Raw genomic sequence first — 26,638 nt, 5'->3', positions numbered from 1 at the left:
AGACATCGAGGCGCTGTTGCTCCGGGGCTCAGTCAGCGAGGCGCTGTTACTCCGGGGCTCAGGCATCGAGGCGCTGTTACTCCGGGGCTTCTCTGCTGCTTCTTGTTGCTCTGCTGACAGTCTGTGGAGCCGCTTCCGGGCAGCTGCGTTATTCCATCCCCGAGGAGATGAGGAAAGGCTCTTTTGTTGGGAATGTGGCTCTGGATCTGGGGATGGATACAAAGGAGTTATCAGAGGGAGGAGCCCGCATTGTGTCCAGAGGTAGGAAGCAGTATTTTATTCTCAATGTAAACAACGGACATTTATATGTTAATGAAAGGATTGACAGAGAAGCCGCGTGTGGACGCGAGGTTCACTGCTCTTTAAATGTTGAAATAATTTCTGAAACATTTATGAAAGTGTATGCAATCGAAATAGAAATTCAAGATATTAATGATAATTCGCCCACGTTTATTGATGACCAAATAAAACTATTGATCCCTGAAAGCACGAATCCATTAACCCGCTATGTGCTGCCCGAGGCGCATGATGCAGATGTTGGGGTTTATTCTCTTCAGAACTATCAGCTCAGTGACAACAAACACTTTAATCTGGATATAAAAAGTAGAACCAATGGAATAAAATATGCCGAACTCGTTCTTCAGCAATCACTGGACCGTGAGGAGCAGGAAGTACATAACTTGATCCTCACAGCCACGGACGAAGGGAATCCTGTCAGATCCGGCACCATGCGGATACAGGTCAGTGTGCAGGATGTGAATGACAATGCTCCAGTTTTCAATCAGTCTGTCTATAGGATCAGTGTGCCCGAAAACACAGCCAAGGGGACTGTTGTGGGCAGTGTCAGAGCTGTTGATGTTGACCAGGGAGCAAGCTCGGATGTAATATATTCTTTTAACAAAATGCAGGAGCCTGTTTTGCAAAAATTTAAACTCGATTCAAAAACTGGAGAAATATCTTTGATTGAAAATCTAGATTATGAGGAATCAGAATTTTATGAATTTGAAGTCAGAGGAAGTGATGGGAGCCTGTCCTCGCTCTGTGAAGTTTTAATAGAAGTCATTAATGTGAATGATAACAGCCCAGAGATCATGATTTCCTCTGTGCTCAAATACGTTTCTGAAAATAGTCCCTTTGGAACAGTCATTGCTCTTCTGCAGGTTTATGACAGGGACTCGGGAGTCCATGGAAATTTTACTTGTTCCCTTCCTCCTCACCTCCCCTTTCATTTAAAGAAGTCAATTGGAAGCTATTACAGTTTGGTAACAGATGGTTTGTTGGACAGAGAGCAGACCCCGCAATATAATATAACCATTACAGCTACAGACAGCGGAACTCCCCCATTGTCTAAAAACAAAAGCATAAACCTTCAGATTACAGATGAAAATGATAACCCGCCAGTATTTCAGCAAATGTCATTCCATGCATACATAAAGGAAAACATTTCTACAGGAACATCCATTTATACTGCCAAAGCAACAGACTTGGATTGGGGGGAAAATGCCAAAATCAGTTACTCTATCATTGATGAACAAATCGGAGTTAATCCACTTTCATCTTATGTGTCCATAAATTCTGAATCCGGAGTCATTTATGTGCTTCAATCCATTGACTTTGAAGAGTTCAAAGAATTTCACATTCAAGTGAAGGCTCAAGATGGCGGTTCTCCATGTTTAATGAGTAATGTCACTGTCACATTCTTTATACTGGATGAGAATGACAACACTCCTGACATTTTATACCCATCAACACCAACTGATGGTAGCTCTGGAGTGGAAATGACTCCTCGCTCCTCTCAACCAGGTTATCTGATCACGAAGGTGGTAGCAGTTGATACTGATTCTGGGCAGAATTCTTGGCTCTCCTATCATCTGCTACGGTCCACAGACCAGGGACTGTTTACCGTTGGTCTTCACACAGGAGAAATTAGGACAGCCCGAACTATTATGGAAAAAGATGCCATAAAACAATTCCTAGTAGTCTTAGTGAAGGACAATGGAAAGGCTCCTCTATCTTCCTCAGTTACAGTCACTATAGTGTTGGCAGACAATATGTCGGAAATGCTTCATGATATAAGTAAACCTTCAGCTGCCACAGACATGGAGTCTAATTTAACACTGTATTTAGTAATCGCTGTTGCTGTTGTTTCCTTCTTGTTCCTTTTCCTGATTCTTCTTCTTTTGGCTATTAGGCTCCACCAGTGGAGAGAATCTCAGCTTTGTGATTCATCCAGGATTAACTTCAATTCACTTCCTGCCACTCAGTTTGTAGGCATTGATGGAGTCCGAGCTTTTCTACAGACATATTCTCATGAAGCCTGTTTAACAGATTCTGGCAAAATCCAGTTGCCGTTCCCCAATTCAAGCCTCTCAAATACTCTGTCAGAAAATCAGAATTATAATAAAGAAGAACCTCTCCTCATTGAAGATTTTTTGAGTATGACCAAAGAGGACCAATCATTTATTCAAGTAAGTTTATTCATTTTGTGCTATATTGATTTGGCTAAGTTTAAAAAGCATGATACATACAACTGTTATATGTATTGTTTGTTGTAAATAACGGGAACAACTCCTTTGCCAGTACTTTACACTGAGTAGTAATAGTAAAATCTTTATTTGCTTGTACAAGCAACCATTAAAGAAAAAATATATATCCATAAAACCACACAAACATTATACATGTACATAAAATACAACTTTAGAGCCAAAGAAGTACCTAATACATTAATGTGAGACTCAATCCAGTCTTGAGCTCCTGGATGCCAAAGCTGCACGTAAATAACTGACCACAGCAAATAAGACCTGTTCCTCCAGGAGCAGTTGTAAGTACATAAGAGCGGGTTGTAATTGAGTAAAGTTCAGTGTCTTCAACAATGGAATCAGGAACTGCTTTCTGGGCCAACTATAGTAACTGCAAAACATTACAAAATATAGGGTATCCTTCGGAGATCTATTGTAGCAGCCGCATGGCGTCCTATTACCAGAGTGGACTTAACCACAGGGTGTGGCCAGGAGATGGTGTAGTTGATTAAAATGAAACCTGACCAAGAAAAAAACGGACACGCCGACTAGACACCGGGGCTAAATAATGCTCTATACCGTGGACAGATTTAAGGAGCCAGTGTCTTCTCAGCAAGGGTTGCATCAATTAAGCCCCTTCTGTAAGGGATGATGTCTGCTCAAAATACTGCTCTTTTATGGAAAGCAGGTCCCGGGCCACCAAAGAGTGGGGAGTCAAAAAAGCATCTGACCTCCTAATTGTGGCAAATGCAGCCTTAACATGGGCTAACCGGGTGATTTTAAGTGCATCCTCCAGGGACAAAGAGTCTGAGAGGGTCACTCTATTGAGCTTAAGATCCTCCCTGGTACAAACCTTTATCCAGCAAAGGAGGGGACTGAGAGCGACTGTGCCGGCAAGGAACCTAATTCCAAGTTCAGAATGCACTTAGAAGGCAGGAGTACATTGCGTAACCTGGACTAGTTGCCTTCAAAAAGTTTTTGGAGCCGCTTGAATTTTGTTGGTCTGTTATAACTCCTGGAAGGACTCTGGTGCTGGGTTTTATTGAGTGGAACATTCCCCAAGACCGCAACATAGATGGTAGCCTCAGGGGACACATTAAGTATATCCCCAGTGCTCTATAAACAAGGTGAGGCTGTGGCTATGTGTGGGCTCTCCATTGTAGAGGCGGCTTGGTTCGGGAATTGCCTGGGTATGTCCTTTGGAGCCCTCCTGGGCCTGTTGGAACCAGCTGAGTTACCAGATTCACCATGACTGGAGGCTGTACTGCCCACCACAGCATGGACTGTCAAATGAGTTGGCTCCAAGGAAATAGGCTGCCTTACCAGCATGCCCCTCCCTTCATTAAGTTGAGTCAGAATTTCTGCCACTTTAGTCTCGATGGCATTTAACCTACACATGATCAGTTCAAATTTAGCATTTAAGACCACTTTAAGCTCAGAGACTAGATCCTTACTCAGTGGTTCCACTCCTCCAGGTCGAGGTAAATTAGAATCAGACATGGAGGCTACATGAACCCAGAGCTCCTTGACATCGCAAACGCCCCCTGTTTCCCCCGTTTGCAGCTCACACTGATGGGACATGGGGAAATTGAGTCAGAGGCTGGAGCCTCTAAGCCTTACCCCCGACCCCCACCCACCGATGACAACCTTCTGGTTTCCAGAGAGCCCACCTGAACCCTTTCCTACTCCCTCTCTAGTCCCCAGAACCCATGGCACCCAACCCGTCCACCCTTGAGGAAACCTCTCAGGGCGAAGGACGCTAAGGTGGGGTCTTAGGCAGGCTGCACCTAGATAGCGATAATCTCCTTATTGCTAACTCAATTTCTTTCGACACCACTGATACTGCCTGAGTTAAAAAACCTTTAATGGTAGCGACACACGATGTGGGGGGTGGCGATGGTGACGTAAGCACAGGAGCTTTCCTCTTCCCAATGAGTGAGCTGTTAATACAGAACAGCCCCTCCTGATTACAGCCCCGCAAAAAACATTGGACCGCCCCAGAGACCCCTGTGGTAGATGGACCAAAACAGATGAAACCTAGCGGTATTACAATCCCCCTCCTCCACTCTCCCTTGTGTACAAACTAGTCCACCCTGAACAGTCACCAATCACCAATCACAAATGTAGCAGAACTTTGTTGTGGGCACTGACAAAACTGTTCTGAATGGAGCGAAGGTAGTTAGCGGGACAATGTCCACCTTGCCACCTACCGGGAGCCAGTCTAATGGGGCCCTCGGGTTATTCCCCACACACCAGGGAAATATTTAGCTCTACCAGCCAGGCCACGTTTCAACTAGTACCTTAGGAGGCAGGGCGATTGGTCTCAGGACGTTTTGGCAACAGGCCCGCCGAGACAACCAAAACTGGGGTGGGGGGGTGGCCCTGGCCGCCTCTTCCTGGCGCTGAAGGGTGCAGGATGGGCACCTTTGGCCCGGGTGTGGCGCGCGCGCGCATCCTGCGCAGCGGGATTGCACACAAGCTTCTCAGCCAGTTGAAGAGGCCCCACCCCCACAGCTCAACACTGTGCAGGTGAGCCTCCTGGCCCTGTGGGAGAAGGGAAATGCAGTCCCCAGCATATATGGAGGCCCAACAGGGTCAGGTACCCCAGAACTTTTCAGCGCAGTCACCCACACGCGAGATTGCACAGGAGCTTTTCAGCCCGCTCTCTCCACTCAGCAAACTGGGGGCGTGGGAGGAGGGAAATGCAATCCCCAGCGTAGATGGAGGTCTAACAGCGTCAGCTAACCCAGAACCTTTCAGCACAGGTACCCTTGAGTATTAATTATTAATACACCTGAAATGCAAAAATATAGCTAGCACACAAATATCTTTTGGATGTTTGACAATCAGGATTGCCTTGAAGTGATTGGTCATTACCTCAGAAGAACTAAAGTGATCAAGTTGAGAAATATCAGCTCCAACAGTCCAAAAAAATCTGTCTATAATTTCAGACATCTACTTCATGTCCATTTGGCTTTGGCGCCGGTGTGCTTGCTATATTTGCCTGAATGGTTACTTCTGAGTGCAGCATAACTTGGTTTTCTTGGTTCTACTCCTTAGTTGAGTTACTTTCTTGTCATACTGAGTCCATTCTATTTACTATTAACCTGTGGGCATGATTTGTCTCACTTTGTTTTCCTGCATCTATTATGGACACCTGAAATAATGTATTTCACAAACTATTATCTAGTGGCCTCATTTTTATTTCATTAAATTTACCTCTGGGAACGTTGCCAGACGCACAAGAAGTATTTTACTTCTATGTACACCATCATTTATTGCATAAAGTATTGGAGCTGCTATCAAGTGGAACCACTTCGCCTCCTTTGGTATGTGGATGCATTACAGGTTTAGTATTTATATAGGTTTTTCAATCATGGTTTAGAGGATTTTAAAGTGGATCGTGTCATTTTTGTAGTGGGTTGGGATTTCCTGGTTGAGCCACATGGTCTTGTTGTCTAATTCAATGTGAATGCGAGATCTGCTGCAAGTCCTGTGCCTGAATCATTGCAGAGCTCTTAATGACAACACACAATTATAAGTAATATTTATGTGTATCAATTTTTAATCAGAGGTCCGTATTATATAAAGTGATTTTCAGCTTCTTCTATTATTCAAATAAGGTTCACGTTTCCAACCACTGTTTAATTCTTTATATGCTTTCTAATTCAGTTGGTATGTTTCAGCCTCAGTCATTTTTAGCCTCTTCTGAGTATTCATAAAAGGACAATAAACACATATTTTGCACAAGGCTTGGTGGACCAGGGATTATGTGTACATAAGGATTCATCATGAAGCCTCAAGGATTATGGGAGGGACTCCATGCACTAATGTTGGTAGCCTGTGATATTGTATTTATTCCCTGTGATCTATGGAATTCATTGTCATAATGATAGCCCTAAACCACTGATTTACTATTGTCAAAGCTTCCAGGATTTAGCGGCCTTGAGGGCCAGATTATTTTGCAAGGTTACCTAGATGTTGTAGGGAAAGTGCAAATTGTGTAGCATATTCTCTGACAGTATTAGTCTCATCCATTTGGGCCTAAAACCTATTTTTGAGAAATCTGCAATTTAAGTGGCCAAAGCAGTAAATCCATATTATGTGGTAAATGCAGCAGCCACAAAATTGCTTAATTCCACTCACCCATATACCATTGTCCATTGTTTTATTTGCATTGTATCAATGAAAGATAACGTCTAAATGTTGTAATTGCAGTTGGTGCCTACTGTTATTTGCTTATTGGAAGAAAAACAGCTTTATCAACCTAACTGAAGCAATATGAACTTGTAGTAGCAAATATAAAATGAGTAGAAATGGGATTTCTGGTTGGCTAAGGCTTGCGCCAAAGCCAGGCAGAAACCACCACTCTAAGTCAGGGCTGGGGAGTTACACCCCAAAGATAACCCCTGCTCACCCCCTTGGTAGCTTGGCACGAGCAGTCAGGCTTATCCTGGAGGCAATGTGTAAAGCGTTTGCGCGCGCACACAGCAACAACACCCTAGGCCCACCACAAAAGAAACTCCACACAAGGTTATATATGAAAATAGCCTTTGTATTATACCAAAACACGTTAGATAATATTCACACAATTTACACTGTGCCAACTGGCACTGGGCAGAACTTACAGGGGACTATTCACACAAGACAGGGCCACATGGACCACTGTCAGAATTAGCACAAATCACCAATTGTAAATGTAAAACATATACCAACTGTAACACAAATTATAACTGTAGAGCACAACCAGTAACTACTGGTAAAAGGTAAGTATACTCTACGCAATCCTAAACACCTTAGGCATATATCACGCAGGGAACCCTGACCTCACTAGCATAACCTATACAAGGAAAAAAATCTCCTAAGCATAGACACATTTAGAAGTAGAAATAAGCATAAAGTCAATGCACATTACGCAAAAGTACACATGTAGAAATAACCATGTACCCTAGGTGAGGGCACAACACAGAAAAACTGTCCCCATGCCAACTCGGCCTCTCAGGGGCTCAAACGCCCTTTGTCCAAAATGTCAGGGCTGGGCTGTCAAAGCAGCGTAAGCAACAGCGCACAGGACCACAATCCTAAACGTTGCAGCTGCCCACTAATTGCTGGGCAGCTGTGACAATGAGCTTGGGCACTAGCATGCCCCCTGAGCCCCTGTCTGGGACTCTAAATGAGAATGCCCCCGAGGAAAAGAATGGGGGCTGGCACCACTGTGCCTACTGAACCCTACTGAGGCTCTGAGAACGATGGGGCCAAACGATCCAGATGCCCACTGCTGCGCAGCTGGGGCAACAGAGCTTTCCTGGCACTCTGGGTGCCTGTGGCGCCCAAAACAATGCGCCACAAGCAGGTAGGGCGTGCACTCAGCATGCCCCCAGGAGTTCCACTCTTGGACTATCGCTCAAAGAAGAAAAATGTCCCTGTGATGTAGTTGCCCGCAACGGCGGCGCAACTGTGAGGAGATGTGGGGCTGGTACTGCGGTGCTTCTGAACCCCACTGGGGTTTTGGAAACAAAATTGGTCCCAACGTTGGGGCACACGGGCTCTTAAGACAGATATGCCCCTACAAGTACAGCACCTGTACCTCGCAAATGGTGGCGCACTCAGAAGCTGCTCAACAACGTGGGAGCGGCCCGCTGCAAGACGGGGCCGCTCTGACTGCCTCCCCCAACCACAGAAATTCGGGAGTTCCACTCATCGGCTGCACTTGTCCGCTTTCTTCCCTGCCGTTAGCACTTCTCTCGCGGCGGGGGCTGGGGGCAGACACGGCGCTTCTGCCTTCCCTCCCGGTCGCGCCGCGACAGCCCTGCTCCGGCCGGACTCCGCTTCTGCCGGGAGGCCCCGCCTTCGTTGGTCACCGTCCAGTGCGGGGTGGGCTCCCGCCTGGACTCCTCTGCTGGCTCGCTTCACCTGGCTGCACCGGAGCACGGGGTGGGCTCCCGTTGGCTTCCGGGTCCGTCCTTGGGCACAGGAGCGCGGGGTAGGCTCCCGTCCGCTTCCTGCTTCTTGCCCCGCCCACAACACGGCCGCTCGGCCTGGCTTCCGGTTCGCGGCGGTGAATGAGAAAATGAGGGGTAGGCTCCCTCGTAATTAAGATTAATAAGCGGGTTGGGCTCCCGCCACCGAGCACTGCAATGCGGGGTGGGCTCCCGCTCGGTTTGGTTTTAGACACAAATGGGCGGCAAATAACACGGGGTGGGCACCCGCTCCTCTGGGGGGAATCTCCGTGCCGGGGATTCCCTTTTGAAAAGGATCGCCGCTCCGCACTGCCAATGAAATTAGGAGCGCTGCTCCTCAGGATAATAAACCGTTTTTCAGAAATAAAAATACAGCGCTTCTCAGGCCATCAAGATTTAGCGCTTCCCAGGTGCTTGAGGGCAAGGTCCAGGAACAAAGTTGTTAGGAAGGCAAGGGGGCATGGGCTGGGCCCAGGGGCCAGCTCACAGGGCCCTCCAGGCAGGGAGGCAGTCCCCAGTGGCTGTCCTCCTGGTGCCCAGCAGCAGCAGGCCCCCCTCCAGTTAGGATCAGCAGAACATTTTATATGGGGTCACAGCCCCTTTTTATACACAGGTTTCCTTTGTCTCAGGCTGCAGGGTTTAGGAAAAAACAGTTGCAACTGGTTTTGGAGCACTCTGTTGTGCTCAGCCCCTCTCCCCATTCACTGGACAGGCTAGGGACATCAGTCGCACCACAGGGGGCGGAGCCAGCATTGTGTAGGCAAGGCCCAGCCCTATTCAGGTCCCCAGTGCACTCCTCCCCTGTCATCAGCATGCAGATCTCTCCATTCACCACCGGGGCAGATCCATCCTGACTCCTGGAGCCAGGCACACCAGCCAATCACAATCCAGTCAGTCACTTCACATTTATTACACAGACATGCCAGCTTCTAGAAGTGCCACTTCTACCCTAGACACAGTAACGCCGCACACATCATCGTGCAGCATTCAATCTCACAAGTTTGCACATACCAAACTCAACCCTGCACTCCCCACACATCAGGAACTACCATGGACACACGCATTCCCCATGCATTCCTATGGGAGGGCAGGTCAGTCTCACTAAGTGTAACACAGAGCTCACGCACTTTACACTGGGACACAATGTTAAAGCGCCTAGAGGCCTAAAACCACTTACACGACATAGGGAAAGGCTAGGACAAATGCAAAAAGTTTTGGGGATGAACCCGCCAGAATGGCCAAGTCCAACACGTGTGGTCCTGCATTGGCCATCTCTAGCTCAGGTGACATCATACAAAGCATTCATCCTTTACCGTGTGGTTCATGATGTTGGCAAAACTCTATGATGCACCCCTCAGGTGGGCCAATGTCCCCCTTATTTTTGTGCTACTCTAAGTTTTTTGATGCATTTGTTTTTCTTAAGGCCCTGTGGCTCTCCTGACACTGCTGTCTAGCCTTTGATGCCTCTTGCAGTGTGCCATATTCCCCATGGGCATTACTAGCCCTTTCCATCTTTCACGTGTGATAATGAAGAAAAAGGAGACTGTGTGAAGTAACATATTTGTCTAGGATCACACAATTTGGAAGCAGGGCAGCTAGGATTGATCACTTTCGAATTTCTTGGTTGTAGTAGAACAAAAGATGATGGTTATCATCAGGGGTCTGCGAAATTCGCATAATTTGCTTCAGCGTTCTTTTGGGAAAAGTACCCTAATGTACATGTATTTCTGTGAAATGCAGTTCCATCTTTTAGCACTACACTGTATGTAGATCGAAATGTGCCCTCTTGTCAGTTTCTAACACAGTCGCATTTCGCTTCCAAAAAATTCAAATAGAAATGGCATGAGCAAGAGCCATTCACGCTTTATCAGTTTGTTTTATTTCTACGCACTCACTGTAAAGTTTTATTACGAATGGTACATAATTACACAACGTGATGTTATGGTGTCATTTTGAGAATTGCGTGTATCAAGTTTAACCCGAAATTATGGGAATTATGCCAGCGTAATTTAAAATTTTCTCTGTCCTAATTATCACAAACTTGAATTACAACAATGAAGGGTCAGGTTGTCATGCAATGCTCTGCATTGTAATGGATACATGATTAAGACAAGTGAACCTTGCTGTCACCTGGGATTAAATGTGCTACGTTCACCCAACACGCCCAGCATGAAAATCACTAACTTATTCTTTTTTTCAGGGTACAGAAATTAAACGTTACAAATATGAGACACATATCTCTCAGCAGTGCACTGCTTCACTAAAGCCCTTCAAATTATATCCCTCTGATGATAACACTTTGTCATTCCTAAAAGTTTTTTTTTAGCTCTTCCCAACTAATAAAAAAATCTGTTTTCAGTTTTAAAATGAATGTTCTGCTTTTGTTTCTGACTTGAAAATGTATTTTCTTTTAATCGTTAAGCAATCGATTGCAGATATATATGTTCCACTCATTGGCATTTTTCTTTCTTCATTTTGACTATTAAATTATTTTTTAAGGTGATTTATCTCCACCTCAGTTCCTGTGAATGATTGAACATTTATTAATCTATTCATATTGTTCTCTTTACTGCCACTGTACCTGGTGGTATGAGAGGGCTTTGCATAGATCACACAAGGGCATATGAGATCATGTGTGTATAGAAAAGCAACGTGAGACGAAGGTCCAATATATCTAGGGTATTCCATGGAGGGTAAATGTGACTTTCAAATGGACAGAAGACAAGGGGCGAATTTACACTGGGAAAATGGGGAAAGGATACCCTGTCTTGATGATCTAATCTGGCAAAGATTCACATAGTGTTTGGAGAGCCAACAAAATGACCATAGTTGGCGAGGGTGGAGGTGGGCAAGCAAACACACTAGCAGGGAGAGACGAGCCAGAGCTGAGCCAAATTTCAGGCTTGGCTCTTAGAGCCCGTGCATTAGCAGAGTCCTGAAAATGTTTGCTATGCATAAAAATGCAGCAACCATCAAGTTAAAAATGATAACTCAGGAAAATGTTATATGATGCAAACTCTTCCCACAGGTATTGGAGCACTTTACATAAACATCAGTTACGTTACACAAGGTCGCCTTTATTTTTTATAGGTAGATTAAGTAATTTGCCGCAAATCTCTCCAGTGGGGTAACCAAGTGATCTTTCTCAATGGAATGAGAATCTGTGAGTGGAAGTATACACAAACTGATTTGCACAGTAGGTGAATATACCATAGTCAGGGCCACTGGAACTATGCAATTGTGCGGCTGCGGGGATTTTCACATAATTATGGATGTGCTGCATTTGCCACATAATCCATCATCATTCGCATAATCTGCAGATTTTGACAAAAAAGGTGTTTCCAGCTCAAACAGTCCAAAAGTTATTAAAAATGTGATGACACATGATACTGTGCAGTGCAAGGCCCTTTGCAAAGCTAGACTGGGCACATTTCTGTTGCTCTAGTTCTATGTTTGGATGTTAGACTGGTATTAATAAGGTGTAACCTATGCCCATAGAGTGTTACTAAATTTACAAATGATGAAATTATACGATTACAAAATGTGCGGCACTATGTCGCATGATTGACCTTTTCTTGCTGCATAATTTACTTAACCTTGCCACATCATTTGTCCCTCTCCTGCCACATAATTCCAGTGGTCTTGCCCATACTTTTCTGAAATGGAAAGAGGAATCTGTCTCATGCCCGCCATACCTTAGTTATTTCGCCAATTGAACTATTTCACCTAGATTCAGAGCAGTGTCCTGCTGATCAAACAGAGTATGTTGCAGTTTTGTTACTGAACTGATGAGGTATTTTAAACTGCAAGCTACAGTGCATATTTATAGCTACACTAGTTTTTGTAAATCTTTCAGTCCTTGTCCCATTTTCTGCTCAGTCTCTCCGGACAAGCTCTTGTTTTGTCATTTTTTTTTTTCTTTTTATCTGCTGTCTTTTTTTCAGTCTTTTTTACCTTTTTTATGTTCTCCTTTGTCTTTATTATTTTATGTTCCACTATCCCCTAAATCATACATTTCAGTAGCCTTGGGTTGGGCAATATGATCCAACACCGATAGGAAAACAAACTGCCCACAGCTAGTCCTGACCTGAGCCTAGGCCCATCACCTGCGATAGTCAACACAATTTATGTCTGGAGTTTTACATAGTGAGAACACGGCCAGTAGGTGAGGAAGCATTTTACATGAGCACCAGTTACATTTCAGGAGGCCACTTCATTTTTAAAGGTCGGGGAGATTAAGTGATTGTCCATAATCACAGGATTTTGAGCCAACACCGAGACAGGAACCCAGTTCCCCAGTTCCAAATTTGGAAGCTATGGCCACATCCTGGGTAGAGGGAGAGTGGCAGGCAGAAACTACTTTAAAGCTCGCCTCGTTGTGGGGTTGAGGTTCCAACATGATCTCACGTTGAGCCAAAGCCATGCTTTTGGCTCGAGCCTGGCTCAAGCTTTCAGTGGCTCACCCACTGCTAGACAAGGGGCGGTCTCTGTTAGGAGTCTTTTGTGGGCTGGCCTTTCGGAGCGAATGAACTTCCAGCACCGTTGCCTCTTCCTCCTAGGTACATCTAGAAAAGGTGCCTAGCCTTTTTTGGAATGACAAGATACCAGGGATGTTCTCGGCTGAATTAGCAGCTGGTTCCACATGGTCACAGCTGCCCCAGAGAATCATTGCCTCAGAGCATGGATCTTCCTGAGTATCAGTGTTTCCAGTTGGAGAGTGAGTTCCCTCCTGGAATCTATTGTGCCTCCTGAGATTGTTTGGCGAACTGCTAGATGGCTTGGATTACCCAAGCGAAGTCCTTTGAAAGCAATGCAGCAGGCTTTAAATGTTATCCTTGGCTCTGAATTAATCTAATGTAGATCCCTCAGAATTGGGGAAGCGTGTTCAAATTGTCTTTTCTCTGCAGTCAGCCAATCAGTGGAAATGAGCTTCACATTGATAGGTTTGCCAGAACACCTGCCAAAATGGCATTCCGGTTTCAGCGCCGCATATTAGCACCAGTGTCTGTCTTCAATTGCTTTCGTGAATGTAGATACGTTGGCCTGATTTAGAGTTTGGCAGACACAATAGTCTATCATACAGATGACTGGTGTCCAATCCGCCATATTACTAGTGCATTATAGCCTATATAATAGAGCAGACAAGATATCTGTCAAGTTTAGATGTAATTCCATCTGCCAAACTGTAAATAAGGTGATTTATTAATTTTGTTGCGGTAGGTGGAAGACCGATGCCTGCAGAACATTGCTCGTTCATGGGGATTTTAAAGCCAAGAATAAAGAGCTCTGCCGTGTACATCGACTAGTGATGTGGAAATTGCTTGTTTAGACATCAAGCTGATTTTTGACACAAAGGTCACTGTGATATACAAGATGAGTTGACTAATTTCTGGTATTTTTCACGATCACTGCTTTTGTCTTAGACAATGCATAGAAAGTCTTCTGATTATCTTGATGCAATTGATTGGATACGTCATTTGGCTTGCCTTTTGGTGATTTCATTCACGCAAACATGAATACTGATTAAACTGACAAAACTTAACATGATCCTAAAAACCATCGAGAGTCTCAGGCAGTAGCATGTCCCACATATGAATGTCTGTTAGTGTGCCTTGGAGCAGTTTATAGGCTTGTGGGCTTCAGTAAATCAAAAATTAGAATATACTATACACCGCATTTCGTGTTTGTTTATGCTCCCTCTGTTGTTATGCTGCAGTGCTTCAAGGTTTGTGTCTGTACATAAGTGTACAGTTATGTTATGCCGACCTTGTAGGTTTCATGAGAGTGCACAAGGCTTACAACAGACCCACAATTCTCTATAGCTAGCTGGCAAGCTAGAAAGTGTTGTGCTTGGCCAGCGAACATGGTTGATCCAAAAAAGAAAGCATTAAAAATAATAAATGTGAGCTCAGAAAAAGGTGTGCTCGCTATACAGAGTCACTGCCATCTCACCTGCACATGTAGCAGTCACTCGGGCACCCTGCCTCTATCTCAGGTAAGGGACTTAAATGGTCCAGTTGGTGTACACAAGTGCAGACAGTCATTGAGGTAGAATCTCCTACAGCACACCTCTGTCTCCGGGTGAGGGGTACAGCGGACTCAGGCTCTCTTCAGTTTCCTAGGAATCCTTGGGTTTGCTCAGGACTTACATTAATCAGTAGTAAGAGCTCATGCCCGAAGCCCTTCACCAGGCCAAATAAATAAGGCCTCTGTTATAACCAAGAGGAAGTTTACGGAATGCTCGCTCCATTCTTTGGAACCTTGGCAACTATTTGTCTCGCAATTGTTATTGACAACAGTGTCCAGCTTGTGACTTCTGCTATGAAGAGTTTCCATAAAACGTGTGTGACAATTAGATTAGCACAGATGGCATCCAAACTGTGGTGGATTGCAGATTAAAAGTGATAAATGCTTTTGTAACGTTACTCTACACTTTAGAACTGGATTCATCCATTCCAGTTGAGAGCTTGATGGCCAATGTCTATCCTAATAACGAAATATGTGGGCCTAAGTTTATGGACGTAAATTTGAAAATGGTGTAGAGCAGGGTAGAGAAATTCGAACACAAGAAGTACCATGAGCAACTCATTCTTGCCAAGGAGGTGATATTCAATGCTAGTAAAGGGTGAAAAATCCTGGTTGGAGTAAAAAGGATGTTCCTAGTTCAGTGACACAAAACAGGCAGATTTTTGAAGGATTTACAAAGCACTTTGTTTATTTTGTTTCTTCTTTGAAGGGAAGAAAATGTGTTTTCTGATTATAGGTCTTGTTTTCGTTTTCAATATTTTTTTTTGTATGTTAAGCAACCTTTGTTATTTTATCGTGATATACTGTTCTTTCTCTGTCAACAAAACTGTGTCATGAGGTTCTCTGTTCTGGAGTCTCCCTTGATGGTCTGTTAGGCGAGGCTCCAGTGCTAGGGGACAGTGTTAGTTGTGGGGTCTTCTCAAATAATCTTCACATTTCTAATTGTCATAACGCCAGCGTCCGTATAAACCCAAGCAACAGATAAGAAATAAAGTTTCAAAATATTATATGCATATATATATGACACTAAAAGCGTTGTCTGAATCCTGCCACAGATTGCATGATGTCCTCGCATTTTAAAGGATGATCAAATTCAGCATAACTGGAGAGAGAGAGAGAGAGACAGCCTCTGAATGCTTTGACGAAGTTTTCTATCTTCATAGATGCCTGCTATTGTTTCAGGATGTTAACTCAGTTGCTTAAAATGTTTATTTGGAATCCTATGGTAAGATTTAGCAGTTACACAGGTGGAAGTAGTCCTACAAATTCAAAATATTGGGAAGGATCAATTACTTGTGGTTTCATAATGATATGGAAGGACAGATTTTTCATAAATTCACAAGTTTATTTTGTAAAATATTTGTTCGGTTGAAGGGATATGTTCATAGAAAATGTTTGCAAGAGATCACTATTCGTGCCAGGCAGATTGCCATTAATGTCATGCAAAATCGCCAAAACATGTTGTAAGAACTCGTTTCTGAAGACAATTTTGAAGAGGCAAATGCGTTTTTCAACCGGAGGCTGAGTAATATGGCAGACATTTGTATTAGTGTTAGTTTTCTGGTCTCAGGGCATTGAATGGGACATTTTTTGTGGTTGGGAATCCTCAACCAACAATGAATGCAACTATGTTAAAAGAGGCAGTGGTTTTTGTTCATTAGAATTAAGATCAGCCTAACATACATTAGAAAAATGGCCGGCCTCGGGCTTCTTGACATTCCTCACCGTACCTTTTGGAGGGTCCTTTACAAGAAGATGCTATTTGACCGTGCCTCGTGTCTTCAGTTTTCAGAGGGGCAGGTTTCATCTCTTCAAAATGTCGGTTTCTTGAGGAAATTAATTGAAGGATGGCCGTCTATTTTTACAAAAGAATATAGGCTGTGCATGAGAGATTTGAATGATGTATGTGCCAGACATTCACAGAAAATATTGCTTAGTGTGCAGTTAAAGCATGGCATCTACCTGGGGAATACAAATCCGGCAAAGAAATAGTTCTGAGCGAGTGGATGGTAAAAGGTCTGGCTCTGAATTTGAATGAGAGCCCGGTGCCATTTGCAGAACTTTGCGAATGCTGGAGTAAATGTTTCGAACATGTTGTTAAAGTTCTATAACTAATAAGTACATTTCTGTGCAAGGGTGTGGGATTTGTGGGGTGAGAGGATCACAAACTGTGTTTGACTCAGTTAAAAGTTCTATCATTGATTCCCCTGTGTTGTAGTAATTCTGTCTGGGTAAGATGTGCTTCATCACAATGGATGTTGGAGCCAATGTGCTTTGAACGCTGTTTTGCAAATGGCTGTCAATGCTTGATGGACGGTGGCTTTTAGTTCAAGGATTCTAAAAGAGACTAGAAATAATTATGAGGTTATTAAAGTTGAACTATTTCCCTGTGAATGGGCATTCAATCACTTCAGACATTGTGTGGGGCAGTAAATATGTTTTAAGAATGGATCGCAGGCTATTAATCAGTGTTTTGCATCCGAGGGAGGGTGGATTCAAACGCAAAGATAGTCCGCGTATGATCTAATTTTCAGAATCACTTGTTGAAATGAAATATGTGCCTGCTTAGAGAAAAGTAGCAGCTGATTCTGTGTTGTGTTTACATATTGGCAGTTGCCGATGTGGGTTTGAAAGAACTGGCTGTGGTTGCTGTGGCAGATAAGTTGATGAGAAGGTGTACAGAGATTTACTGACGCAAGCTGAAAGGAGGCCAAGCATACAGACGGGATGTGACAGCACTTAACAAGTATCTGTGTGAAGCGGTGCCTTCAGTTAAATACTTGCAGGTCGTGCTGCACTCAATTGCTCAAGCGATAATCTTGGTGTAGATGCAATGTTTTGACACAAGCAGGGAGATGTGGACCGCCAGAAAGAATTTGCAATAAGGTTTTGAAGAGTGCTATTGAAGAACTCGTGCGCGTCTTCCCTGAAAAAGTGCTGAATGCAGCTGGTTGGTTTGGAGATCTCCCAACTGTGACCAAAACAGCGACTTGCATTTCCTCTAAAGTGATGGAACATATGAATGCTCTGCTTCTCTAAGAGCTGGAATAGAACTCGCTATGTGAAACTCTCACAAAAGTTATTGATGAACAAAACTTAAAAATGCCACTTGGACTGCAAGCATGTCGCATGTCATTTGGACCCCAGGGAGAAAAACGCTGCCATGCATTTCTGCATTACAGCTGATCCTATGTCCTGCCACTCCTTGGGAGACGGGCCCCTCCATCCTGTTACCTCGCTCACAACTCACCGACTGCAGTTCATTCTGCAACTAAGAAAGAGCAATTCTGGCCCTTTTAGCATCATGGCTTGATTTGACCTTGATGGCTGTGGTCACCACTAGCCACAATAAAGACGTATACGTCTCGTACCATAATTTTGATGCCAGCACACACAGGCGTGTTGACCACGTCCTCCAACCATACGACCACTCAGATATCCTGGAGAAGACCGCGCTGAGCATCCTACAAAGATATTTTATGAACCTGTGCACACGTGTTGGCAGTAGACTTAGAAACCTGCCACACAGGCTTCCAATAACCTAACCGTGGAAGATGTAAACAGGAGGTCATAAGAGCAAGCACATTTATTTTAGTTTTGAGCATGGGGATTTCCGTTATTCAAAGTGAGCGTAAAAGCACCTCAGAGGACCGACCTTTCAGCAGCAGTATTCCACAATGTGGGAGGTGCTGCAGTTACAGGTTAGGACACTGAGCGCCGCTGTTCACCAAGCAGAGAACGAGAAATATAAAGAGATGCCGAAGACCACGTGGTACAAAAAAAGCAGTGAAGGACCTGAGTCAGTCTTGGAATAGAAGAGAAGAAGATCGTTGAGAATCAGTGCATTGCAGACTCTCCTCCGCTGACGTCGGCACCCGGGCTTTCTTTCCTCGCTGGAACAGAAGACTTAAATTGGAATTATTGGTACGCCGAGGAAGTCCACCCGTCTGGCATGGCTCAGTCACCGAGGCGCTCTTACTCCGGGGCTCAGTCATCGAGGCGCTGTTACTCCGGGGCTCAGGCATCGAGGCGTTGTTACTCCGGGGCTCAGGCATCGAGGCGCTGGTACTCCGGGGCTCAGTCATCGAGGCGCTGTTACTCCGGGGCTCCTCTGCTGCTTCTTGTTGCTCTGCTGACAGGCTGTGGAGCCGCCTCCGGGCAGCTGCGTTATTCCATTCCCGAGGAGATGAGGAAAGGCTCTTTTGTTGGGAATGTGGCTCTGGATCTGGGGATGGATACGAAGGAGTTATCAGAAGGCGGAGCCCGGATTGTGTCCAGAGGTAGGAAGCAGTATTTTATGCTCAATGTAAACAACGGACATTTAAACATCAATGAAAGGATTGACAGAGAAAGTATCTGCGGGAACAACGTTCAGTGCCTATTGAACGTAGAGATCATTTCAAAGAACATTATGAAAGTGTATGCAGTCGAAGTGGAGATTCAAGACATAAATGATAATTCCCCCGTTTTCACTCAAGATCAAATTGTTTTACAAGTCCTTGAAAATACTGCAGTGGGAACTCGTTATATGCTGCCCGAGGCACACGATGCAGACGGAGGGATTTATTCCCTTCGAAACTATCAACTGAGCTTCAATAAACACTTAACGTTGGATGTAATTAAGAGAAGCGATGGCACAAAATATGCAGAGCTGGTCCTAGAGAAGTCCCTGGACCGGGAGGAACAGGAAGTTCACAGCTTGATCCTCACAGCCACGGACGGAGGGGATCCGGTCAGATCAGGCTCGATGCGCATACAGATCAATGTGCAGGACGTGAATGACAATGCACCCGTTTTTCAGCAGTCTGTCTATAAGTTCAGTGTGCCCGAAAGCTCAGCCAAAGGGACTGTTGTGGGTACTTTAACAGCTGCTGATATTGACAAGGGGTCCAACTCAGAAATATCGTATTCCTTTAACCAAATGAAGGAAAGTGTTGTGCAAAAATTCAGACTGGATTCTAGAAGTGGAGAGATATCATTAATTGAAAACTTGGATTTTGAAGAAACTGAATTTTTTGAATTTGAAGTCCTGGGAAGTGACGGTAGTCTTTCATCTCGCTGTAAAGTTTTGATAAGTGTCATTAACATGAACGATAATTATCCAGAGATATTAACGTCATCTGTGGCCAATCAAGTAGCAGAAAACAGCCCGCTGGGTACAGTCATTGCTCTTCTAGAGGTATACGATAGGGATTCAGGTGAGCATGGACAAGTTACCTGTTCCATCCCTCCACACCTCCCCTTCCAGTTAAAGAAGTCGATTGGAAGTTATTACACTTTGATAACTGATGGGCTTTTAGACAGGGAGCAAGTCCCAGAATATAATATCACCATTACAGCCACAGATGGGGGAACTCCACCGCTGTCTAAAATCAAAACCCTAAACCTTCAGATTGCAGATCAAAACGACAATCCACCAGTCTTTCAGGAAATGACATATAGCACCTACGTAATGGAAAATTTAGCACAGGGATCGTCTGTTTATTCAGCCAAGGCAAGAGACATCGACTGGGGCCAGAATTCAAAAATTAGTTACTCCATCACCGATGGACACATCGGAGATGTTCCGCTTTCCTCTTACATATCCATTAATTCTGAATCTGGCATCATTTATGCCCTTCGGCCCTTCGATTTTGAAGAGTTCAGAGAGTTTCAGGTTCAATTGAAGGCTCGAGATGGCGGATCTCCATCTCTTGAGAGTAATGCCACAGTCACATTTTTTATCCAGGATCAGAATGACAACACTCCTGAAATATTATACCCATCAACACCCACGGATGGCTCCTCTGGTGTGGAGATGGCTCCTCGCTCCTCTGAACCGGGGTATCTTATCACTAAGGTGATCGCTGTGGATGCTGATTCCGGGCAGAATTCCTGGCTCTCCTACCAGCTGCTGAGGTCCACAGACCAGGGGCTGTTTACTGTAGGTCCTCACACTGGAGAAATCAGGACAGCCCGACCGATTATGGAAAAAGATGCCCTAAAACAATTCCTTGTGGTCTTAGTGAAGGACAATGCCCAGTCCCCCCTCTCTTCTTCAGTTACAGTCACCATTGTACTGGCAGACAGTGTGCCAGAAATGCTTCATGATATAAGTAACCCTTCAGCTCCCGCAGACATGGAGTCAAACCTGACCCTGTATCTGGTGATCGCTGTCGCTGTTGTTTCCTTCTTGTTCCTTTTCCTCATCATTCTTCTTTTGGCGATCAGGCTTCACCGCTGGAGGGAATCTCAGCTCTATGCGTCATCCAGTGTTAACTTCAATTCACTTCCTGCCTCTCAGTTTGTGGGCATTGATGGTGTCAGAGCTTTTCTGCAGACATATTCTCATGATATTTGTTTCACAGCAGACTCCGGGGAAAAGCAGTGTCATGTTCAAAGTTCAAACAACTCAAATACTCTTTCTGGAAACCAGAATTATGAGAGCCAAGGACCGCAACACCTCATTGACGATTTTATAAACCTGAGTAACGAGGATCAGCCATTTATTCAAGTGAGTTTACTTATTTTGATTGCAACAATATTTTTTTTAAATGCGTGATCTTACATTAGTTGTTAATAACATACAACCAATAAATGGCATGTTTTCGTGACATACACATTTTGCTATCTATAAATTGTGCAACATTATTTCCAGTTGTTCGGTATTCCAAGCTAGAACGTTTCCACTTGCTCAGAGGAAGCAAAACCGAGAAATTCAGAAACGACTGTTCCAGCATTAGAGTTTGACCAATAGGAACATTATTCGACATATCCTTTGCGGTTCGGGCCTTCTAACCATTCTTTCTCTCACACTCTCTCTCTCTCACACACACACACACTCTCTCTCAGTCACTCTCTCATTCACTTTCTCTCGCTCGCTCTCTTACACACACACACACACACACACACACACACACACACACACACACACACACACACTCACTCACTCACTCACTCTCTCTCTCTCTCTCTCTCTCTCTCTCTCTCTCTCTCTCTCTCTCTCTCTCTCTCTCTCTCTCTCTCTCTCTCTCTCTCTCTCTCTCTCTCTCTCTCTCTCTCTCTCACACACACACACACACCCTCTCTCTTTCTCACACACACCCCCTCTCTCTTTCTCACACACACACCCTCTCTCTTTCTCACACACACACCCTCTCTCTTTCTCACACACACACCCTCTCTCTTTCTCACACACACACCCTCTCTCTTTCTCACACACACACCCTCTCTCTTTCTCACACACACACCCTCTCTCTTTCTCACACACACACACTCTCTCTTTCTCACACACACACCCTCTCTCTTTCACACACACACACACCCTCTCTCTTTCACACACAGTCTCTCTGCTCAGTATTCCTGCTTCGGCATCTGTCAGATTGCAATTTGATATTTTCTCTATAAACCGAGTCAAAACACCTACTTAATGTTGCATGGGGTGTGTGAAAGGTCGAATGGGGCAGCGTATGAAATCCAACTTAAATATGCCATAAACCTTGCTTATTTTTATCGTAGACCCCGAGCCATCTACCTACATAGCACTCATCGGTGTTTGCTTTGAGGACATGCGTTTTGGATGCCAATTTAGGTGCTGCGTTCAAGTTGGCTTAGATAGGTTCGGCATACTCAGCATGTGATAAACTAGAAAAGTCTCATTAGCTTCTAATATTTGGATGTAATGCGAGGACAGGCATAACGACGATGAGGCTCTATTTAGTGGTATAGATTTGTGTTAGTGGAGATTGGACTTATTTAACTTTTTTTGGTATATTAATGTTTCATGGGCTTGAATTTTGCGGCGTTTGTAGTGATTCGGAGGAATCGGTTTTGTCTGGCTGTAGTTCCGGAATAGAGCCACAGGGTGCCGCTGTTGTCAAACTTGGTATGAAAGCCGAAGTGCCAGTGGCGCTTCGTGCGAGCCCCGTGTGCGCAGTCAGTCTAGGGAGAGGCAGACACTCGTCACGAAGGGATTTTCACGCGAGGAGCTCTTTGCATACAACTGTTAAAGAAGGAGTTTTGGGGTGTGTAGGATGCACCTTACTTAATTTACGGAGACGAACGCGTGTGGATTCGCAATCAAGGTTTTTATGGCTGTGTTTTTATTTGAATTATTGCGGAAGTTGCGACTTTTCGGAAGACAAATGTACACGCATGTACATGTGACTGGAATGGGAGCCCGACCCGGAGCAGCAGGACTTGGAGGCAGGCGGCAAGTACTGTTTTCTTTGTTATTTCTCTGGCTCTGTGAGGCGGCGTCTGGGCAGATAAAATACACGATTGCAGAAGAAACGAAGAGCGGCTCCGAAGTGGGAAACATAGCAAAGGATTTGGGATTAAATTTCAGGCTCTTATCTGTCAGGAACTTGCGCATTGTCTCTGCTGCCGCAAAACAATATTTAACATTAAATTCGGAAACTGGGATCCTGCACGTGAGTGACAGGATCGACAGAGAGGAGATGTGCGGGGAATCACCCAGCTGCCCCCTCACCTTCGATGTAGTTGTGGAAAAGCCAATGAATGTTTTTCACGTAGAAGTTTTTATTCAGGACATTAATGACAACCCCCCGAGTTTTCCAAAATACTCCGTGGATGTAGAAATAGGTGAAACCTCTTTGCCAGGGACCCGCATTGCACTGGACAATGCCCGGGACCCAGACATTGGCATTAATGCCCTGCAGGGCTATAAGCTGAGCCCCAACCCACATTTTGCCTTGCAAGAAAGGGTGAGCAGCGATGGCTACAGATATGCGGAGTTAGTTCTGGAAACTGTCTTAGACCGTGAAAAAGAAAGTCACCATCACTTGGTTCTGACTGGCTCCGATGGGGGAGATCCAATCAGATCGAGCACCGTGGACATTAATATTAATGTTCTTGATGCCAATGACAACTTCCCAGTGTTCAGTCAAGAGGTCTACAGAGCCAGCATAAGTGAAGGGGCAGCAATTAACTCGGTGGTGCTTCAAGTAAAAGCCACGGACAAGGATGAAGGTTCAAATTCCAAAATTACTTACTCTTTCAGGAATATGCCCGAAGTTCTCCAAAGTATATTCAACTTAGATGCAGAGAGTGGAGAAATTAAAGTTAAAATGGCATTGGATTTTGAGAAGATGAATTCATACAAAATGGCAGTAGAAGCAAGGGATGGAGGGGGACATGTTGCACAGTGTCGGGTCCTTGTTGAGGTTACTGATGAGAACGACAATGCCCCCGAGGTAACCTTAACTTCTGTCTCCAGTCCACTTCTAGAGGACTCCTCCCCGGGTACAGTGGTAGCGCTCATCAATGTTGACGACCGAGATTCCGGTGACAACGGAAAGGTTGGGTGCCATTTACAAGAAAATGTTCCTTTTAAATTACTATCATCATCTGGAAAGTATTATAAGCTTGTGACTGAAAGCAACCTGGACAGGGAAACTGTCCCAGAATACAATATCACAGTTATAGCCACAGACAAAGGATCTCCTCCTTTAGCCACGAGCAGAACTATCCAGTTACAACTATCTGATATAAACGATAGCCCTCCCGTGTTTGGCAAGTCTTCCTACCAGATCTATGTTTCAGAGAACAATGCTCCAGGTACTTCCATTTACCGGTTAAGTGCATCTGATCTAGATTTGGATCAAAATGCTCACATCACTTATTCTATACAAGATAATCAAGTGGAGAAAACACCAATGTCTTCCTATATCTCCATTAATTCCCAGACTGGTGTGATTTATGCCCAGCGCTCTTACGACTATGAGCAGCTCAGGGAGTTTGAGTTCCAGGTGAAGGCTCAGGACTCTGGGTCTCCTCCTCTGAGTACTAGTGTCACTGTGAGGATATTTATTGTGGATCAGAATGATAACCCTCCGGAAATCCTCTACCCTGCACTCGAACCTGATGGTTCTATGTTGTTTGAGATGGTTTCCCCTTCTTCTGATCCTGGTTATCTGATCACTAAAGTGGTGGCTGTAGATGCTGATTCTGGACACAATGCATGGTTGTCCTACTATCTGCTGGAAACCACTGAACCCCCATTATTTAAAGTAGGGCCCCACACTGGAGAAATTAGGACATTAAGATTCTTCCTGGAGAAAGACCCGCTCAGGCACAAAATGGTCATCCTGGTGAAGGACAATGGGCAGCCTCCACTATCCGCCACAGTTACACTAAACGTGGTGTTTGCAGAAAACATACCAGAGGCTCTTCCTGAGCTTAGAAATCAACCACATGACCAAGTCAGCGAATCAAATTTAAAGATTTATTTAATGTTAGCATTGGCATCAATTTCATTTTTATTCATTTTGACCCTGATGCTTGCCGTGGTTTTCAGATGCAGAAAGCCTAAGGGACCCAAGATGTTTGAGTCTATAACTCCTGCTCTTTATTCACACATTGATCCAATGTTTACTTCTAATTACCAAAATGGGACTCTGCCACTGCCATACTCGTATGAGGTTGTGGCCGCCCTCGATTCTGGAAACAAGGCGTTTGCTTTACTCAAACAAAGTCAAGAGGTTTCAACAGATATTCTCTGTTCTCCTAATGATTCTGGGATTGGAAATGAGTCTGTTGGAATATCTATTGGAAATGACAGCTCAAGTCAGGTGAGACATGTTTTAAATTATATTTACAATACTTCTCTTTTTAACAGCAGTTTAAGAATAAATGTGGCCCTTATTTATTGATTGTAATAATGCAGATGGTGCTTTACTTTAACGTTTTATATATGAAGGCTCAATTGTACCCCATCACAACACAACTCTTTTCTAATGATTCAAAATGTAGACCATACTGGTACTACGTTTGTGCAGATTTGTGTGCATTTGTATTTTTGCAGCTTTGAAGTATATCAGGCTATTTGCTTTAGGTTTACATTGTAAGCCTACTGTACGTGCATCAAATGTTGTAAATAATGGGACATCAATTAGTGTTCTACTTGAAAGTGCTTCTTTTAAGAAGCTGTGTGCTCTTTAATTTAGTTACTGATTTTGTGTCTGATATTTTGTGGCAACTTCCCCGACCTTTTGGTTAGGACCTTGACTAGTTGTTATCATTGGTAATAAAGTGGGCCTATCAGGCATTGGAGTCTTAATACCCCCTCCCCACCCAAAGAACACACAGGCAGCTCTCACATATAGCTATGAAGAGTGCCATATATTTACTATAAGGTATTTTTGTTCTCCTGAGATGAGCAATTCAATATGTAAGGATAGCATTGAACTTTTTCCAAATATTTCCTTGTTTTCAAGATGCGAAGCCGCCCTGATAACTTTGAAGAAAACATCTGCATCCTAACATTTGCACTTGAATTGGTGTGCCATTCTAAGTACCCTTTTTGGGGCAATCCAGGGTAATCACCACCCCACCATTCCATGGACCACAAGGGTCGCTGTCAAATAATCATGGAGAGTTTTAGCAACCACATCACACATGGGAAAAGTATGCTAGTTTTGCATTTTCAAATAACCATTATCCATAATATTCCAAAACCCTGAGAAGATAGATATAGTGCTACAACCCCCTCTGACCAAGTCCACAAAGTGGCCAAAGGGAACAAGGAAAGAGCAGTTAAAACATAAAATACTGTCCCTACCTAATGAGCAATGGCTCCTCTCCATCCAATTAAATAATAGGTCTGAGGGGATGAGAAACAAAACTTTTAGGAGTGGTGTTGACATTCACCGTCCATTGATGAGACCTGAAAACAGCTGCTGCAGCCAGAATGTCAGTCAGCCTCTGCCAAATGTGTTGAATCCCCGAGAAGAGCCTAATTATGCTTCTGTTTCATCCTGAGAAAGCCCGCAGGTAGAATGAATATTCATTATTCAAATTCCGTGTCTTAGGCTTTTATTCGCAAAAGAGAATTCAATTTACAACAAACAGATCTGAAATATTTTAAATGGTCTTGTGACTCCCAGTCACAGTTATCAAGCAATCCAGTGGCTTCCTGAGAGTGTCTGAGAAATATTACTTTAAAGTTATCTTTATGATGTACAGATGGTGTCTACTTTGGATTCCCTCTCAATGTAGAATACCAAACCCTCAAAAACCAAAGAACAATTCTCTTTCCAGAGTCTTAGTCATAGAGCTCAGTGCCGTTTGTAACATTCTTTGCCACAGGCAGTGATTAAGCTCAAAAACATATTAGCCTTACCCTGTAAGTAA

At 44.2% G+C, this 26,638-nt stretch overlaps 2 pseudogenes; both read left to right on the top strand.

The window, feature by feature from the left end:
- Nucleotides 1–18,458: 18,458 nt before the first annotated feature.
- On the top strand, nucleotides 18,459–21,047 carry LOC146810736 (protocadherin gamma-A10 pseudogene; annotated as a pseudogene).
- Nucleotides 21,048–22,583: 1,536 nt separating this feature from the next.
- On the top strand, nucleotides 22,584–25,158 carry LOC146810735 (protocadherin gamma-B5 pseudogene; annotated as a pseudogene).
- The last annotated feature ends 1,480 nt before the right edge of the window (nucleotides 25,159–26,638 follow it).

Source organism: Triturus cristatus, chromosome 7 (genome assembly GCF_964204655.1).
Source record: "Triturus cristatus chromosome 7, aTriCri1.1, whole genome shotgun sequence".
In the NCBI taxonomy this organism is placed as follows: domain Eukaryota; kingdom Metazoa; phylum Chordata; class Amphibia; order Caudata; family Salamandridae; genus Triturus; species Triturus cristatus.
The sequence above is the reverse complement of the archived record's forward strand: the minus strand, read 5'-3'. Positions and strand labels throughout refer to the sequence as shown.